This window comes from Mus caroli, chromosome 19 (assembly GCF_900094665.2).
Source record: "Mus caroli chromosome 19, CAROLI_EIJ_v1.1, whole genome shotgun sequence".
Classification (NCBI taxonomy): Eukaryota; Metazoa; Chordata; class Mammalia; order Rodentia; family Muridae; genus Mus; species Mus caroli.
Genome location: NC_034588.1, coordinates 41459472 through 41475518, shown reverse-complemented (window position 1 = coordinate 41475518; position 16047 = coordinate 41459472). Strand labels below are relative to the sequence as shown.

The 16047-nt window shown below is 48.2% G+C and overlaps 1 protein-coding gene across 9 annotated transcripts in view; it reads right to left on the bottom strand.

Annotated features, from left to right (window-relative positions):
- The window catches only part of Pax2 (paired box 2), a 91057-nt gene that overhangs the window by 24236 nt on the left and 50774 nt on the right, over positions 1-16047 (bottom strand). The gene's annotated exons all lie outside the window — the stretch shown is intronic.

The following is a 16047-nucleotide window of genomic DNA, read 5'->3' as shown; positions in this document are numbered from 1 at the left end:
GGGGGGGTGGTCCCGAGGGCAGTCCCAAGTGGGAAGAAAGGTGGGGATTTGACAAGTAGCAAAGGAGTAAGGTGGAGGGAATCATGGAGCGGGGAGGGGAAGGAGAGGTGGGGGGGAGGTAGGGGGGGAGTCGTCAGTAAGTGAACTATGGGGCAGAGAGAAGGCAGAGAGAGCATCACTATCGTTGGGGAGACAGAGAGACATCCCCTGACCCCTAACCCGGCCACAGGTCTACTCTATGCTCTGTGAATGATAGAGATGGGTACCCTTCCTTTGGGTGTGAAGAAAGGGGGAGGAGCTAAGGCAGAGAGGGCAGGCGGAAGCAAGGAAAGGAAGTGGGAGGGGCCAGGAAGGTGCAAGGAGGAGGGAGATGCTTCTGGAAGAAGTAAGCTGAGAGGCTAAGAGAGGGCAGGTAGAAGGACCCCCGGGAAAGGGAAGAAACTTTCCACACCAGCAACTGGGGGCGGTGGGGGGAGTGCTGGCCAGTGTGGGGACGCTTGTCCGAAGGATGGAACCTGGCGTCCTGGCTCGGTGTTCAGCTATGGAGAGCAACCTGGAGGACCAGGATAGAGGGGGAAAAGAAGTGAGTAGAAGGGGAAAGAGAAAACATGGGAGAAGAGTGTGGGAGAGGGTCATAAAGCGAAGTGGTTGGCAGTGCTTGACACCGGGATGGCCTCCCAGAGGTGACAGAAAAAAAAATGCTTAGGCAGACTGGAGAAGAGGCCAGGGCAAGGACTAGCCACAGCGTGAAGGGCTATCTGGCTAAGCTGCAAAACTACTGTCAGAGGCAAAATGGACCCTGACCTAGGGGAAAGGAACATGAAAGAGTAGTTAGGTAGTATCCATTCCAAGGACAATTCCCCACCCAAGAAGCCAGGATCTGAGCCTAGGAACTGACTGATGCATGTCTGAAAGTCTGTGCTAGGCATGATACATAGCAGGTGCCCACTAAATAAGTGACTAGCTGGCTGACTGAGTGGGTGAACTCTCCCAGGTGGTATTTAGTATGAAACCCTGGCAGAAATTTTCTAGACTGGCCAGAATCTGATTGGTCCAACACAAGTATACCCAGTCATTTTGGGTCAGTCCTGTTAGACTCTGACAGCATCAACTCAAAACCCCTCAGCAACACCACCCACATACCTACAGTGCTTCAAGATGACAGAAAACACTGCTCCGGGTTCAGGGGTTACTTAGCCTTGGAATCAGAGTCTACCCAGAGTCTACCTGCTTCTACCCAAAGCAGGTGGAAGAAGCTGCCCCAGGTCGGGGCTCAGAGTCTACATTTGAACTCTGTGCCAAGAAGTCTGGATGTAGTATAGTGTCTGTATATTCTAAACTTTCTGGAACAATCCCTATTTATAATACTCTTTCCAACTCTCAGGCCATGCTTTTAAAGAAAGGTTGGCAAATATGGTTGCTATAGGCTTATTACGTCCCTCTTGATGCTATGGAAAGCCCATGTACTGGGCTAATAGTCACTACCAATGGTGGATTAAATCCTGCTTCCCCCCCAGCCCCTGCCAGATACCCTAGCATCATACAACGATCAACAGCCCCTTGGACTGAGGGTGTGGCCCAAGGGGAGCAGTTACATAGGATATTTGCGGCCAATCTCTAGTACCAGAAAACAAGCAAACGAAGTAACAAAAAGAATCCTAAAGCTGTAACATGGCGATACATGCCTGAAGCTCAGGATTTAGGAGGTTAAAGCAGGGGATATTGTGAGTCCCAGGCTAGCAGGGGCCATCTAGTGAGACCCTGTCTCAGAAGTACTAAAAAGCAAAAAGCAGCACGTCTGTACTTCAGAGACCATTTAATAGTCCTCCTAACTGTGAAAGAAATACTATGGTACTCCTTCTACGTATAAGGAAACCAAGACAAAGGACGTTAAGTATCTTGTTAAAGACCTCACTCCTAGTAAAGGGCAGTCAGGATTTGAGTCCAGGTCTGCCATGAGAACTTGCCTCTTAATTACTTTCTTCTCTACCTAGGTACTAAAGCCAGGGTCCAGCTGAGAACCACTTGGCCCTATGCAGGGTGCGTCTCCAGTTCTCCACTGGCATTTTCCCTATAGTGAGGCTAACCTCTGTGGAGTATGCTGACTAAGCACAGACTGCCCAGATGATCAGGGCACTAAATTTATCCTGTTATAGTTGTAGAACCTAGTTGGGCGAATGGGAGGAGAGAAGCCAGTTCTCCCAGTTCTCCCAACTGGGCAGTAGAATGTTCAGGCACGTGGCTATTCTAGATGTTCCTTCTACTATAGTACGATTCTTCTCAAAGTGGGTGGGCCCACCACAAGTCCTCTATGGAGCACAGGCAAGCTATAGATGAATTAATTAAGTCCATATTATCTTCTCTGACTCCTTATTTATTGAACACCTGACAGAAAGTCTTTACAGATCTTGAGTTATTTGGCCCTCTAAACAACTCTCCAACATAGGTAGGAACTGAAACCCACTTCAGCTTCTGAGAAAACAAAGGGTCAGAGTCACTGACGTGCAGATTACATAAGGGCAAGTGGCCGGGACGTATTTACCAGGGAGCCCAGCACAAGAAAGTTACTCAGCAAACAGTTTAGCTATAGGCTAAAATGATCGACAACTATGCTCGAGTAGCTCCATAGCAGAAAGCCCAGCCAGCCTTCATGGAGAGAAAGGCAACCACGAATGTAGAAGGACCATCTTGGCTGAAAATACTGTCCCCAACATGGTCACAGTGACTACTTCCTGATCATAAGCAAATTTCCCTTCTTTCCATCTTTGCTTTCCTATGTTGTCTAGGGCACGGATCACTTCGAGAATTGTTATTTAAGATATCTCAGGACTAGCCGGGGAGCTTAGTGATAGAGTGTGTACACACACACACACACACACACACACACACACACACGCAGTATGTACAAACATGAAAGAAGAAGGAAATGTCTTACAGCTCCATCTGACCACCTCCTGAAGATCTTACTTCCTCAACACTGTTCATCCCAGCTGTTCGTAGAGCAGCCCCTGTCCCCCATACCTGACCCTAGGCCAGAACCCTCAGTCTAGGCAATCACAAATGGGACTTTCCAGTGAGATCTCAGTAGCTTGGTGAGTGGGAAGTCACCAAGAAGAGATAGATGGAGCTATGCACTCACCAAAAAAAAGAGGTAGGTTTTGGGAGCAGGCTAAAATGAGCTTTCAAAATCATTTTTATTTTTAATGCTATGTATGCATGCATTTTTTTCCATGTACGAGTATATCCATGCAAATGCAGACATTTCACTGAAGCTAGAGCTACAGGCAGTTGTGAGAGGCTCTGGGTGCTGGGAATTGAACTCTGGTCCTCTGTAAGAAGAGTACATGCTCTTAACCAGTGAGCCATCTCTCCAACCTCCAAGAAGTTTTTTAACATAGGATTAAACTATATCAACGTCAGGATTAATTTTATTTCCCTTCTAGTGGTAATGCTCAAGCTCAGGGCCTCACATAGGCCAGGCAAGCATGCTAGCACTGCGCTTTAGTTTCTAAGCCCAAACACAAAGGTGCACTGGTCATAGGAAACCAACAATATGCTTTCACTTACGCTTATTAAATCTGTTCAATTTTACTAGATTCTAGCTATCATCATCATCATCATCATCATTGTTTTTTAGATAAAGAAATAAGTCTCAGAGAGCAAGTTGGTATGTCTAACATCATCCAACTGGTTAAGTAGAAAGCCTGAATCTGAAGCCAGAACGTTCCCCTCTTCCTAGTAAGCCAAGTCTTCTGATCCATTCTCACTACATCCATCCTTTAACTGCTCACGTCCTGGCCTCTTGGCAAACTCAAGGTGCTTTTGTCACTCCCTGCCTCTAGCGCCTCACAGAGCACCTGAGAATGGGTTCCATCTATCCAACCTTTTCCAGAGGAAACAGCTCTGGAAAAGTTCAAAATATACACAAGATCCCAGGGCTGGCAAGAAGCGGTCCTTGGGAGGAAGCCAAACTTTAGTCACTGTCAGAAGAACGACCTCAAGAACTTGTCTAGGAGGGAAGGAGAGCAGAGAGTGCGGAGGGAATCCTAACCGAGCTTGGGCAAGGAGCACTACATCTGATGTTCTACCTCATCCTCACATCCCTCCCCGCAGAGGGCTCACCCCCAGCTCGCCCCCCAGTCTCCCCAGCTGCCAGTTGCTGCTGTTGCAAACTCAATTGTTCTCCCCGGTACTGAGGCAAATGGAGTCATTAATTACCTTCTATCTGCTGGGCTGAGTTCAGAATGCGATCAATATCCTCTCTTGTCATTCAGGGCAGCCCGCCTGTGCAGCCCCGGCCCCACCCCCCACAGCAGTGGCACAGCAGGACCTGGAGGAGATTTGGGCTGCCGTTTGGGCCCTCCCATCTGATAGTGGAACAGGGGATGGGATTGCTCCCTGGAACTGGAGTGCCTTTTGTATTTGGAGAAGAGCGAGGGATGAAGGGATGAGGGATGGAGGGGGCTGAAAGAAGAGGGAAAAAGACAAGAAGAAATGGGCATGAGGGAAGGGAGTCTTGACTGAAATAAAATGGGGAAAGGGATACGGGAAAGAGGAGAAGAGGAGACAGGAAGCCTGGAGCAAGAGAGAAGGAGGGATGGAAGGAGGAGGGGGAGAGAAAATGGATACTGTGTTGCAGTGACCTGAACTTGAGAGGAATGTAGCACCCCACTGCTTCCCACTTCAAACCCTGCACAACCTTGGGGTCTGGTCTCACCATGAACCCAAATCAAGCCAGGAAGTCAGAAAGAAGCCCTTGGAAAGCTGGATGGGGTGAAACAGGTCTTTAATTCCAGCACTTGGGAGGCAGAGGCAGGTGGATCTCTGTGTGTTTAAGCTCAGCTTGGTCCACAGAGAGAGTTCCAGGACAGCCAGAAATAACATAACGAGACCATGTCTCAAACACAAAACAAAACAACAAAAAAGAATCCCTTGGAGCCTGGCCCAAAGCTTTGGCTCTGGGCAATGTTAGTTCTGCCCAGTATACTAGCACTGGCAAACTCCGAATGCTACAGGCAGCTTCTAAACAGTGACTGGGTTCATCTTAGGGTGAGAGGCTAGGCTGGCTGATAGTATGCCTGGCCTCAGGCTTGCTATGCCCACCCACACCTATTTACTTCTGGGGACATTATGTTAGGGACCCTAAAACAAGGCTGGGGTGCTGGCGAGATGGCTCAGCAGGTAAAAGCACTGACTGCTGTTCCGAAGGTCCTGAGTCCAATCCCCAGCAACCACACGGTGGCTCACAACCACCCGTAATGAGATCTGATATCCTTTTCTGGTGTGTCAGAAGACAGCTATAGTGTACTTATGTATAATAATAAATAAATCTTAAAAAAAAAAAAGGCAAGGCTGGGATACATGTCACTCCCTTAAGTCAAGATTCAGCCCTTGAATTGGTGTAACATCCCCAGATCTTGGCTTCTTATTGTTTGGTTCACTTTCTGTGTGACCTTGGACAAATCCTGTGAGCTTTTCTGGATTGCGTTTCCTCGGATACAGATAGGAGGGCTGGAAGTCCTCCCTCAGCAACAGTGTTTTTTCTTTTCTCAGTATTCCAGTGCTCTCCATTCTAATCTCTGCCATAAAAATAACAATAAATAGCAGGCTGGAGAGATGGCTCAGTGGTCAAGAGCTGGTCCTGAGTCCAATTCCCAGCAACCACATGGTGGCTCACAACCATCTGTAATGAGATCGGAAGCCCTCTTCTGGCGTGTCTGAAGATAGCAACAGTATACTCATATAAATTTAAAAAATATTTAAAAAAAAATAATAAATGCAGCCAGATTCTGTTAGGATACCAAATACTGCCCTTAATATGTACACACGGATTTAATTCTTAGAACAGTGGCAACTGGAATTTGTTAAGCACTGGATGTAAAATAGGCACTTGTGTATGAATTTTTACTATGGCAACAGTTCATTTTTGTAAGAAAAACTTACCAGGGAGCTTCTATTAGTATACCTATGTCACACAGGTAAGGAGACAGAAGTTTGGTGACTAAGGGACTTTCCCAAGGTCATATAGAGGCAGCTAATGAATGACAGACAAGGCAGAGCCAGACCACAGTGTGTTGTCTCTGGAACCTGGGCTCATAACCTGGGGAAAGAGAGGGTTTTCAAAGAATGGTGACTTCCTCAAACTGTTTACGATAGCCGATAAGTGTCAGAGCCAAAAGTAAACTCAGTCATATCGCTTTTCTTGACTGCAATCTCTTTAAAAGCTCAAAAACAAAAACAAAAAAAACCAAAAACCCACTTGATTTCTTTACTGAACTGTCTCTGAAGGCAGAGATCCCACTTTCTCATCTTTGTAAACCTAGCATAGGGCCTGATATTTGTGATCTCACATGTTGACCAATTTGTTCAATACAGTTCTAAAGACAAAAGTAGATGGATCCTGAACTGGCCTGTCCCCCACATTTTACCTTTTGGAAAGAAGAAGAAACAAGCACAGGGGCTGCAAAGAGTATCGGGAAGGTGATCTGGGCTGATTCCCTCTTAAGAAATTTAAAATCAGAATAGAACAAAACGCAGCCCAGAAAGGGTAGGTAATGTTTCTGCGTGACAGAGATGGTCACTGTCCTATCCCTACCAGGGGTGCCTTGACTCTGGCCAAGAAAGAAAAATGGGTTAAAGGGAAGTGATGGGGATCTGGGAAGAAACCAGCCCTGTCTAAAGCTGGCCAAAGAAGGGGGTATTGGGGGAACCTCACAGGAGGAAAGAACACGCAGGGGACTCCATGTCAAGAGATTCTAAAAGAAGACATAATTCCACAGAAGGCAGATGCTCTGAAAGATGAAATTCTGCCTCCATAAGCTTAAACAATCAACCGGATAAGGTAGAGGGACTGGGAGAGAGGGAGGGAGGGTGGAGCGAGAAGGGCGTTTAAGGAAATCACCGTTGCTGCACACGGCTAAGCCTTAAAAATATGATGAGCCTAGAATTTAAAAGGACATGTACATCGAACAGTGGAAGATTATGCAGCCATTAAAAAAATCATGTTTTCAAGGAATATGTAATGACATGTGAAAATGCTACTATATAATGTTAAGTAAAACTAGCAAGGCACAAAGCTGTGTGCATAGTAGCACTCCAACTTTAATTAAGAATTACATATCTAAAGTTCCACACGCACAGGAGGAAAAGGATCCAAAATATGCCGAATTTCAACACTGGTTATCATCACTCAGTGAGGAGGTTATGGATAATTTTTAGAAACATTGGCTTGTCCAAATATTTTACAATAAGCGTGTATTGTACTTATGGTCAGGCAAAAAGCACCAGCCCTCCATAAAGGGCACAAAACAGATGGAAGGAGGGACCGTAACCAGGGAGAGAGATGAGAGAGCAAGGCCCGCCAGGAAGACAAAGACCCAGAGGAGCTGAGACAAAGCAAACGGGTAAAGGGAGGCATGTTTAGCTCAAAGCTTGGGAAAAGAGATAGTCATGGAAGGAAAGAAGAGAGGAGAAGAGAGATGGGAGAGGGGTGAGGGGAGAGGACAGGAGTGGACAGGAGAAGACAGGAGAGAGGAAAAGCAGAGTGAACTCCTAGCTTGCCTTTGTCTTGTAGGAAATAACCCCCAGGGAGGGCCCAGCCGGTAGCCCTGAGCTGTTTCCCATGAGCTAACTTTTTCAGGTCCCTGTTACACCTCAGGACTGTGAGAGGAACCCAGGATTCTAAACCAGCTGTTGCTGAGTCCTTGAGCCCCGAAGGTGGGGTTTCAGAAGACTCCACAACGCATTCAACAGCCTAAGTAAGGCTTTGGATTATTTTCTGAAACAAATGATCGCACCAGCAATGTGCAAGGACTGGAGAAGTAACTGTGATACCCTGGCACCTGAATGCGCTCACCGAGAGTCAGCTGTGGCACATTAAACTTGATATCGATGCTTAGATTAAATGCCCGCCCCACTATGATGGCTTGCCCAATTGCCCTGGCTGGAAGATACAACTCTGTTTTGTTTTATCTTTTAAAACATTCTTCATAGCTTTCCTGGAGTGATTACAGCATCAGTCACGTTCTGCTTGTGTGATGGGAGGTACACCTGCTTTTGCACATCTGCCTCTCCACTGGATGCTAAGCCTCCTGAAGTCAAGAGCTGCTCCAGTTATCTTTGTACAGTGGTTGTGTATGTTTTACACGGCCGTAGGCAGTGCTTAGACGAATATTCCATCCTTACCTGATTTGTTAAGAAAGTCATGTGGATACAGTGAATGTTAACATTTGACAAGGACATGCCCTCCTCTTTCAGAGCTAAATGTTGATGACTCGAGCTCAGTGGTACCCAAAGCGATTTTGTACTACAACTGGGAATGGGTCTTCACTGTTTTGCCATGTGATTCTCTCTTTTATGAAAGGAAAATAACAACAAAAAAGAGGAGAGAGGAGCAGAAGATAGAGGAGGAGGAGGGAGAGGAGGAGGAGGAGGGGGAAAAAACAGCCTGTTAAGACAAGGTCTTCTCTGACTTGGATGATGTCAGAGAAGACATCCTTATGACTTTCATCAGGTAGCTCTAAGAACCTGAACCAATGAGATGGAAAAGCAACAGGGATAAATGGAACGCCCTATGTTTAGTTTTTTTTTTTTTTTAAATCAATTACAAGAGTGCAGAATGGGTGGACCTGGCTGGGTAGCAATTGATGTAAAAAAGATCTTGAGGTTTTCGTTGACCATGAACTTAATATGAGCTTGAGTCTGACACGCCTGCTAAAAAAATCGAATGTAATCTTAGGCGAAGCTATGGGTGTGGAGTCTCCAGGCGGGCGAGGGCGAGTGGTTCCACATTAAGTACTTGGCCTTGGCTGGACTGTCTCTGGGACTCGGTGTTCATGAATTCAGAGATAGGTGGCCAGGATGGTGAGGGAACTCGCTCAAGGGTAGGAATTTAACCCCGAGGAGAGCTGAAATCCACCCGGGGTTCAGCCTAGAGTTTGCTGAGAGCTCAGTAAGTGGGGTGGAATGACTGAAGAAGAGGGAAGGAGGGAGGGAGGGAGGGGGAAGACAAAAGATATCAAATGGAGGTCTTTTTATCACCATCCACCACTCCACTGGTAAACATCATGAACTCTAAATATTTTAGCAAAGAGTAAACTAGGATTGTGAGAGATGAGGTAAACAACTAAACATCCTACCAGTGAGGCACGGGGTGGACTTCTGTCCTGTGCCTGTCCTCAAAGCAGAGAAAAGCATAGCTGCAAACAGAGGCGCTGTTCAGCTACACCCGTGACCATGCATGGGCTGTGGCCCAGCAAGCAGAGTTGCAGGGAGAACAGGCTCTATGGTAAAGGTAGGGAAGACCAATGACACCTCAAGAATCTGGGATTCTGCCTTGTCAGTCCCCCAGTCCCTGTCCTCCATCCACATGGGTGGTGTCCCTGGAAACAGCCAGCTTCCTGGGCAAGCCCCACTGCCTGCTCACCCTTTTCCTCATCTCCCTGAACCCCTCTTGAATGCATAACCATGAGGCTCAGTTCTTAATGAGCAGCTGCCTGTGTGCCCTGTGAAGCCCCGCCTTCCTAATATATCCTCTGCCCAGCCTAGTGGGCACCAGGGCCCACACTGGCACAAAGCAGTCCCCTACCTTCCTACCACAGCAGCTCATAGACTCTCAGGTCTAGAATTTGCCTGAGAACAGAGGGACAGGGCGAATGATCATTTGGGACCCTCAGGGTTACCATCCAACCTTTAAGAACAGAGGAAGCCTAGAGCCCCAGAACACTTCATTAGCACGGCTTCTTTGCCCATTTTGAGCTGTCAGCTGGTTTTCTTTTGCACCCCAAGAAAGCCCACAGGTTACCCACTGCTATGGCAGAGCCAGCCCCAAAGTTTACCACCTGTGTGAAGAAGTTGGAGATGCTCGGTTAATAGAGATGGAGAAGAGGAAGATGGAAGCCAGAGACAGAAGGAAGGATGAACACATGCAGGTGATGAGGGAAAAGACAGAAGGAGCCTTGGGTGTGCAATCCTGTTGGCTAAACCTCAGAGCCAGTAGACAAGAGTGGCTCATGGAGTGAGCAATTCCTCTGTTGGAACCCTAGCAATTCTTCTACCCCTCCAAAAGGGGCTGGGCCCTTCTGCCTGGAACAACCCTCAGTGGGCTGCAGTTGGGCCACAACCAGTTAGAAACCTCTCTGAAGCTAAGAGGGAAGGGGGCTTTGTTAGCTCTAAGGACACAAGCAAGGCGAAAAATTACATACCAGGCCGCCCTAAGTATGCTTGTTTAGAGAAACTGCTTGCATTTATGAAGTCCTTGGTGCGGAAAGCAGGGTTGCAAATGACTGCATCAGAGCGACAGTAAAGGCCATTAATTTCCTGTTATGTTTTCCTGTGTTGGGGGCTTTATTAATTTAATTTTACACTGTCGAACAACAGCGAGAGCTGACACTGCCACACCGCCACGGTTGGGGCTTTCTTTTTGTGTGTGTAGCAAGGCTTTGCCTGACATGCAAATCAAGGCTATTACCAGAACCAATAAAGATGTGTGGAGGGAAGAGGGGAACACTGAGTGGGGAGGGCAGAGGAAAGAGCAGCGGACAGCAAGGGCCAAGGCCATCCCCGGACAGTTTCTGCCTCATTCTGTGCCTGGCATACCCTGGATGCTCTGGTATCCTCCACAATCAGCCCACCCACCCCCCCTCTCCTTCCTTCCGTCTCCTCTCTCCCTTCTGTGTCTTTGTGAACCCTGTCATTCTTTTCTGTTCCAGCTTCTGGCAGAACTTGAACATAAACTCAGGGTATGTGTATCTGTGTGTATGCATGTGTGTGTTTGCATGTGTGTATATACATGTGTGTGTGTGTGTGTGTGTGTGTGTGTGTGTGCGCATCTGTGTATGCATGTGTGTATATGTGCGAGTGTGTGTGCATGTGTGTATGTATGTGTGTACATGTGTGTGCATGCATGTGTATGCCTATGCATGTGAGTGCATGCATGTGCGTGTGCGTGTGCGTGTGCGTGTGCGTGTGCGTGTGTGTGTGTGTGAGCTGATGTCTGCAGGTCAGAGTGAAGACACTCTTCCTCTCAGCCACTTTCTCTCCATAGTCCCTGTTCTCAAAAGTTAAGGGCCCTGCTTAAACTCAGTAGGACACACACACACCATAAAAAAAACCCTTCCACTATTACAGAAAAAGATAAAAGGGACTAGTTGGGTAGAGCGGATTCATAGAAGTAATAAGGATAAGAAAACATTATGGGGTGAATATAACAAAAACATACATGTATTAGATGCCATAATGAAGCCCATTATTATCTGTAACCAATGTTTGCTAATAAAAACAAAAACTATTATTACAGAAAAACCCAAAGCTGTGGGCTCTGGCCCACTCAGCTGTTCCTAGTACCCCGAGCATGAGCCCTGTGCTGTACAGACAGGTCTGGAAAAGCTGATACTCTTAAGTCCCTCTGAGACTCTCATGGCCTCCTCCTTGTAAGTCATTTATCTCCTTTGAATTCTCAGAGAAAAGACAGAAGTCTCAAACCATCTTCCCTAAGAGACTGCACGAGCTGTCCTCAGTCCTCAGGGAGCCCACGTGGACATTAGCCAGCATCAGAAGAGGTAAATTTCAAGGAACTTAGCACTACCACATTCTGGTCCCTTTTGTGGCCAAGTCCTCATTTCCGCTGCCCAAGACCACCCACAGTATGCTCCTGGCTCCTGCAAGCTGGCTGCTCCAGGTGCTCCATATTGTCTGCTTCAGTTTACCACACAGCCATGCCTCCCAGTACCCACACAGATAAGTGTCTATGCTGACCACACTGCCCTGGGGCGGGGGCGGGGGCGGGGGGAGGTGGAGATGGCAGGCGGGATGGAGAGAGAAGAAAAGAGGACTCCCGGAGCCACGGAGCCACCCTTCCCAAGTACACCTTCTGCATCTCTCTGTCCCGGCTCCCCAGGCTTTCTCAGTCTGCAGTCGTGTGTGTGTGTGTGTGTGTGTGTGTGTGCATGCACACATGTGTGAGAGTGAGCGTCCATGCACGTGTGTATAAGCATTTCTCCCTCTGTCGCTGGCTCACTCATCCTCCTTCCCACACTTTCATCTTCTGGACCTGCTTGGCCAACTTGGAGAGGCTATTGGATGGAATCCAGCTCTCCCAAGGAGAAAAGCGCAAACTTCATAAACTACATTTACTTTAATGCAGGTTCCTGGGGTTTCTTTCCTCTGGATTCTCTTTCCTCCCCCATCCTCTCTGTCTCCATCATCTTCTCTGCCCCTCTATGCACCCTAACACATGCATGAATGGGTGCACACACACACACACAATGTACACACACATATACACACATACACATAGACAGAGCAGAAGGGAAGGGCTATATGGTCTGCTCATTCAGTCATGGCAGAAGGTCACAGCCAGGGGTCCTCCACAGGCTCCAGGGAATGCCCACGCCCTATCTCCAGTGGGGATGAGCACAAAGGGTCCTTTGAAGCTGGCCTGCTTCAGGGAGGGAGTGTATGCTGACATTTCATAAAGATGGCCAAATGAGGAGCCACCTGGAAGCCAGGCCAAAGGGCTGCTAAGAAGGGAGGGAAAGAAGGCTGGCCTGCAGCAGGTCGAGCTTCGCGAGGCCTCTTGTCTGGTGCTGTCAAGGTCAGCAGGTTTGGGTTCATGGAAGGGTCAGGATGGTTTGAATTACTGGCTCTGCTGTAACTAGGCTCTGAGGCTCATGACTGACTCTTAGCTCTTGCGCCAGGCCCCACCCTCTCCCAGCCTGTCTGGCCTTTCCACCGCTGTGGGCCAGAAAATGAGGGTCCCGGACAGCTCCAAAACCACCAGGGTTCTGAGGGAGGCAGGTTGGGGAACGGTTGCTCCCTGGTCTCAATAATCTAGGAGACTGCAGGCATCCTGGGTCTCTCAACATGCTAGCTGCCTGTCTTTCCTCATTGTCCAATGGTCTCCAGAAAATGGGGTACCCAGGAAGGTGAGCCCACAAGCAGCAGGGCCCAGAGAAAGCCCTGAGCCTGGCTACTCCCTCCTATGTTTGGAGTCTGTTCGAGGGGTGGGGGTGGGGAAGGGGGAAAGACAGCAGAGCCGAGGGAATGGATTTCTTGCTTGATGCCCTTGCTGGGAGTGGAGAGGGGAAACCACAGCAACATACAGGGCTGGAGGCCAGTTGCCCAGGGGAAGATGAGGAATGGGAGCCATTCTGATATGATGGGTTCTCCCATGAGGGCCAAAACACAGGGAAGGCGCGGAATGCCGGGTTGGCCTTTGCAGAGAATTTGCGACCTACACTAAGTGTTTAGGAGCAGAGATACAACAGTGCCCTGTGCAGCCTTTTCTCCACCTCTCTATTCCGACTTTCTGTCAATGGATAGAAAGTGCATCTGTTGTGGTAAACCTCAGAATACTTTAAGCAGCTCCATCTTGAGCCGCCACCACCGCCACCGCCACCGCCACCGCCACCGCCACCGCCACCACAGCAGCAGCAGCAGCAGCAGCAGCAACAGCAACATGAACTAGCTGAAGAAAGAACCTAATAATTTGGCTTTCGTCTCTAGTGTTTAAGTCTACAGATCTGCACCCATCAGTCCCATGCAGCCATGACTAAACTTGGCACCTCCCCACAGATAAACACATCACTTCTGCACAGAGCCCACGGGCATAAGCTTAGCAAAATGTCGACACAACCTGTGTTTGCTTCTGAAGAGTCACAGGCTCGTGGCCCATGTGATCCAGAGAGTTCAGCTAAAATATGTGATCTAACAGATAAAAAGGAACCTGCTGTAGGTATGACCAGTTGCTTTTTCTTGGCTACTGAGAAGGTAAAATCAGAACCAAGAGTGTGTGTTTCTAAGTGAGTTTCTCTCTCTGGAGTCTTAGTGACCTTTGAACTGAACTCTTTCTGGAACTGGATAGCTGCCAGGTTTTGAGTCCTTGCTGGAGATGAATGTAAACTGAGTGCTATTAATGCAGTCAGACCCCAGGGTTTGTCTAGACAGGGGTCTCCATGTCTCGGCTTTGTTTTCTGGACTTCCAAGGGACCTGTTGCACTGAATCAGAGTCTGTGACATGTCACAGGTAGTACACAGCACATAGGAAGCCATAAAACCCCAGCCTCAGTAATCCACGGAGCCTCAGTTTCTCCTTATCCCAGGGTTCACTTCCTCTGGCTTCAGTTATCTTCAATCTAAAAATGTTAAGTGGAAAATTCCAGAAATAAACAATTCACAGGCTTTTACTGTGTGTCTTTCTGAGTAATGAGATAGAATCCTGAGCTGCCTGCTCTGTCCCACCCTGTGTGTGAATCATTCCTGTGTTCAATGTACCCGTGACGTGCCCGTTGGTCACTCAGTAACTGCCTCGGTTATCAGATTAACTCTGAGTCCCAATCTATCACGATGACGTTCTATTTTAGTATTGTTGTTGTTCATCTCTTACTGTGTCTAATCTATACATTAAACTTTCGTCTGTATGCATGGGGGAAAACAAAGTATGTATAGATAGACTTGGACATATAGAGCTCTCTGTGATTTCAAGTGTCCACCAGGGGTCTTAGAGTGAAGTCCCTATGGGTAAGAGAGGACTACTGTATTCGCTAAGAAACGAATCAGATAGCTTCCTCCTTTCTCTCTAGCTCACTCTCTTACTCCTTCCGTGTGTGTGTGTGTGTGTGTGTGTGTGTGTGTAAGTATGTAAGGCAGGTACCAGGTGGGCACAGTTGTACCCAGGCACTAGACTTATATCTTAAAGAATCAATACAATCACACTTTGCTGCCCCAACATGTGCGACCTTATTGGATCTTCTAACCCTTCTCAGCATTTCTCCCAGCTCCTTCAGGCTTTATCCTGAAATCCTGTCCCACTGAAATAGCATGTAGTCAGCAAAACTTCCCTGTGCTGTGGCCTTCCCATGAGGGACAAGCTCAGATCCCTCCCTGGGTCCACCAGCTCCTTGCACCGAGACTAAAGGCCTCTGCAAGAGTCAGACTCAGTTTACAGTCTCTGTCTCTCGATGACAGTCCACACTCAATTCCAGGTCAGAGCAAGCCAGCCTTTCCAACCATGCTCACCTGCACACTCACCCCTAACCTACTGGTACAGCAAGATCCAGGGCCAGGACAGCTTCTCTGCCTCCCCAGAATCCACCTTGCCTGTCTCCAATACCACCGGTTCTCTTCCCACGGTTCCTCCAAAGGACAGCTGGGAAGAGCTCGGTGACCAGGGCACGCCTGGTTTCCATTAATGAGATACACGAGTGTAAGCCAGCCACGGAGGCAGCCTACAAAAGGAGGCGATCACGGGCGGCCAGGAGCCGAGCTGCTCAGGTAATTGGTTTATCTATCTGGAAGCAGGGGGAGCAATCTCAGCACAGACAGACTAGCCGTAAAGTCTCTTCCTTAAGGCTATTTCCTTTGTCTTTTCAATTGCTTGCACATCCATGTGAGAGAGGGAGAGAGTGTTAAAGAGAGAGGGAGAGGGAGAAATGTTAATTTGTGAATTAATGGCTTTTCTCAGCGGAATTGTAAATTCAAATGTCACCTCACACGGTGACACCACTGCTGGTCTGCTGAAGAAGCAATGATAAGATCCCCCACCTCCCTCAGTGCCCCTCCCTCCCCAAAGATAGCTGTGGAGTGGAACATGCTACTTTTAATTTGCAATAACAACACAACAGAGGTATGCAGTAATGACTGCCTCTTCTACCCTCCCGGCTTCCTGCCCCCCAGTCCAGGTGGCTCCCCCATTTCCTCTCTCCCCGCCCCCTTCCAAAGCACCTCACCTCACCTCACAGTCCCCCCCCCCAATCTCAGCCGGTGTCTGATCACATGGGGGTGCCTTTGGAATTGACGATGCTGCAACCCTCTCTTCTCCTTCAATAATCAGGGAATTAATGACCCTGAAGTTAAAGTGAGGCTGATACGGAGGCCCTGCCCAGCGCTGGGAAAAAGCCTTCATTGTTTTCAAGAAGGAGGCGGGTAGCAGTGAGGGAGATTCATGGATGGAGATTGAATATGCAATTTTCTTTCACCTTGCCAAGAGCTGCCCCTGGGCTGTGCCTGGCCTAAATTTTTCCTTTTACCATCTCTGCCTTATCCGGCCCT